This window comes from Arachis hypogaea, chromosome 1 (assembly GCF_003086295.3).
Source record: "Arachis hypogaea cultivar Tifrunner chromosome 1, arahy.Tifrunner.gnm2.J5K5, whole genome shotgun sequence".
Lineage (NCBI taxonomy): Eukaryota > Viridiplantae > Streptophyta > Magnoliopsida > Fabales > Fabaceae > Arachis > Arachis hypogaea.
Window position 1 is genome coordinate 51,205,799 of NC_092036.1, and position 4,230 is coordinate 51,210,028.

Consider the following 4,230-nt stretch of genomic DNA (forward strand, 5'->3'; position numbering starts at 1 on the left):
AATAGTTTATACTTTATTCGAAATTAGGTGACGTAAACTGGCACTCAACGCCAGTTCCATGCTGCATTCTGGAGTCAAACGCCAGAAACACGTCACGAACCAAAGTTGAACGCCAAAAACATGTTACAACTTGGCGTTCAACTCCAAAAGAAGCTTCTACACGTGTAAAGCTCTAGCTCAGCCCAAGCACACACCAAGTGGGCCCCAAAAGTGGATTTCTGCATCAATTACTTACTTCTGTAAACCCTAGTAGCTAGTCTAGTATAAATAGGACTTTTTACTATTGTATTCAGTGTCTTTGATTGTCTAGTCTTTGATTGTATTTTTTGATCTTTTGATCACGTTTGGGGGCTGGCCATTCGGCCATGCCTGGACTTTCATCACTTATGTATTTTTAATGGTGGAGTTTCTACACACCATCAATTAAGGCTGTGGAGCTCTGCTGTACCTCAAGTTTCAATGCAATTACTATTATTTTCTATTCAATTCCGCTTGTTCTTATTCTAAGATATTCGTTGCACTTCAACATGATGAATGTGATGATCCATGACACTCATCATCATTCTCACCTATGAACGCGTGACTGACAACCACTTCCGTTCTACCTTAGACCGGGCGCATATCTCTTGGATTCCTTAATTAGAATCTTCGTGGTATAAGCTAGATTGATGGAGGCATTCATGAGAATTCGGAAAGTCTAAACCTTGTCTGTGGTATTCAGAGTAGGATTCAGGGATTGAATGAATGTGACGAGCTTCAAACTCGCGATTGTTGGGCGTGATGACAAACGCAAAAGAATCAAGGGATTCTATTCGAACATGATCGAGAACCGACAGATGATTAGCCGTGTCGTGACAGAGCATTTGGACCTTTTTCACTGAGAGGATGGAATGTAGCCATTGACAACAGTGATGCCCTACATACAACTTGCCATGGAAAGGAATAAGAAGGATTGAAGGAAGGCAGTAGGAAAGCAGAGATCCAACAGGGACAAGCGTTTCCATACACTTATCTTAAATTCCCACCATTGAATTACATGAGTAACTCTATCTTTATTTTCTGCTTTGTTTATTATTCGAAAACTCCATAACATTTATTATCCGCCTAACTGAGATTTACAAGATGACCATAGCTTGCTTCATACCAACAATCTCCGTGGGATCGACCCTTACTCATGTAAAGTATTACTTGGACGACCCAGTGCACTTGCTGGTTAGTTGTGTGGAGTTGTGACTAAGTGTGATTCACGTTTGAGAGCGCTACCAAGTTTTTAGCGCCATTGTTGATGATCACAATTTCATGCACCAAGTTTTTGGCGCCGTTGCCGGGGATTGTTCGAATTTGGACAACTGACAGTTCATCTTGTTGCTCAGATTAGGTAATTTTCTTTTTTATTTTCTTTTTAAAAAGTTTTCAAAAATTTTTCTCAAAATTTTTCCCTTTGTTTTCGAAAATTATTCCAAAATTTTTAAGAATGAATTCTAGAGTTTCATGGTAACATGTTGAAGCCTGACTGGCTGTAAAGCCATATCCAAATCCTTTTGGATTGAGGCTTCCACTTGTCAACATAACGGGTATGTATATGGAGTTGGATGAAATATCAGCTGTTGCATGCCTGATTTATATCTTCTAAAGCTGGATGGCTATTAAGCCATGCCCAACCCTTGGATTGGAGCTTTAGACTAACATTGAAAGATTCCTGGAATTCTTATTAAAAATTTTGAATCTCTTAATTTCTTTTCCTATATGTTTTTCAAAAAAAAATAAAATAAAATACAAAAAATCATAAAATCATAAAAACCAAAAATATTTTGTATTTCTTGTTTGAGTCTTGAGTCAAGTTATAAGTTTGGTGTCTATTGCATGTTCATCTTATTCTTGCATTTTTTTCGAAAATTCATGCATTCATAGTGTTCTTCATGATCTTCAAGTTGTCCTTGGTAAGTCTTCTTGTTTGATCTTGATGTTTTCTTATTTTGTGTCTTTTATTATTTTTCCTTTGCATTTATGCATTCATATTGTCTAAGCATTAAAGATTTCTAAGTTTGGTGTCTTGCATGTTTTCTTTGCATAAAAAAATTTTCAAAAATATGTTCTTGATGCCCATCATGATCTTCAAAGTGTTCTTGGTGTTCATCTTGACATTCATAGTGTTCTTGCATGCATTAAGTATTTTGATCCAAAATTTTTATGTTTTGGGTCATATTTGTGTTTTTCTCTCTCCTCATTAAAAATTCAAAAATCAAAAAAATATCTTTTCCTTTTTTTCTTTCAAAATTTCGAAAATTTGGGTTGACTTAGTCAAAAAATTTTAAAATTAGTTGTTTCTTATAAGTCAAGTCAAATTTTCAAATTTTAAAAATCTTATCTTTGCAAAACTTTTTCAAAAATCAATTTTTTTTATTTTTTTATTAATTTACGAAATTTATTTTTTAAATTATTTTTCAAAAATCTTTTTCTTAATTTTATCTTGATTTTCCAAAATTATACTATCAAGTAATATGATTGATTCAAAAATTTGAAGTTTGTTACTTTCTTGTTAAGAAAGGTTCAATCTTTAAATTTTAAAATCATATCTTTTAGTTTCTTATTAGTCAAGTAATCAATTTTAATTTTAATCATATCTTTTATCTTATCTTTTATATCATATTTTTTTTCAAAATTTTATCTTTTTTCAAAAATTTGATTTTAAAATATCTTTTCTAACTTCTTATCTTCTTATCTTCTGATCTTTTCAAATTTGATTTTCAAATCTTTTTCAACTAACTAATTAACTTTTTGTTTGTTTCTTATCTTTTTCAAAACCACCTAACAACTTTTCTCTCTCTAATTTTTGAAAATGCCTCCCTCTTTTCCAAAAATTCTTTCTTTAATTAATTAATTATTTTAAATTTTAATTTTAATTTTATTTCTTATCTTTATTTTTTGAAAATCATTTAACTCCTTTTTAAAATTTATTTTCGAAAATTTTTCCCTTTCTCATATTATTCTATTTATTCATTCATTTACTAACACTTCTCTTCATCTCAAATCACTGCCCTTATACTCACCCTTGTGTTTGGATTCTCCTTTCTTTATCCCCTTTCTTCTTCTACTAATAATAAGGAACCTCTTTACTGTGACATAGAGGATCCCTCTTCTTTTTCTGTTCTCTTCTCTTTCATATGAGCAGGAACAAGGAAAAAGACATTCTTGTTGAAGCTGATCCCAAACCTGAAAGGACTCTGAAGAGGAAACTAAGAGAAGCTAATTACAACAATCCAGATACAACCTTGTTGAAATTTTTGAACAAGAAAAGGAGATGGCAGCCGAACCCAACAACAATAATGCAAGAAAGATGCTTGGTGATTATACTACACCTACTTCCACGTTTGATGGAAGAAGCATCTCAATTCCTGCCATTGGAGTAAACAATTTTGAGCTGAAACCTCAACTAGTTGCTCTAATGCAACAGAACTGCAAGTTTCATGGACTTCCATCAGAAGATCCCTACCAGTTTTTAACTGAGTTCTTGCAGATCTGTGAGACTGTTAAGACTAATGGAGTAGATCCTGAAGTCTACAGGCTCATGCTTTTTCCTTTTGCTGTAAGAGACAGAGCTAGAGCATGGTTGGACTCTCAACCAAAAGATAGCCTGGACTCCCGGGATAAGCTGGTCACAGCCTTCTTGGCTAAGTTCTTTCTTCCTCAAAAGTTGAGCAAGCTTAGAGTTGATGTTCAGACCTTCAAACAAAAAGATGGTGAATCCCTCTATGAAGCTTGGGAAAGATACAAACAGATGACCAAAAGATGTCCTTCTGACATGTTTTTAGAATGGACCATGGTAGATATATTCTATTATGGTCTATCTGAGTTCTCTAAGATGTCATTGGACCATTCTGCAGGTGGATCCATTCACTTAAAGAAAACGCTTGCAGAAGCTCAAGAACTTATTGACATGGTTGCAAATAACCATTTCATGTACACTTCTGAGAGGAATTCCGTGAATAATGGGACACCTCAAAGGAAGGGAGTTCTTGAAATTGATGCTCTGAATGCCATTTTGGCTCAGAACAAAATGTTGACTCCGCAAGTCAACATGATTTCTCAAAGTCTAAATGGATGGCAAAATGCATCCAATAGTACTAAAGAGGCATCTTCTGAAGAAGAAGCTTATGATCCTGAGAACCCTGCAATAGCAGAAGTAAATTATATGGGTGAACCTTATGGAAATACCTATAATTCATCATG

The 4,230-nt window shown here is 33.9% G+C and overlaps 1 non-coding gene across 1 annotated transcript; it reads right to left on the bottom strand.

The window, feature by feature from the left end:
- Nucleotides 1–3,700: 3,700 nt before the first annotated feature.
- Nucleotides 3,701–3,804, bottom strand: LOC112716090 (small nucleolar RNA R71). Its single transcript, XR_003160158.1, has one exon. It is a non-coding gene; the product is annotated as a small nucleolar RNA R71 (small nucleolar RNA).
- Between the last annotated feature and the right edge of the window lie 426 nt (nt 3,805–4,230).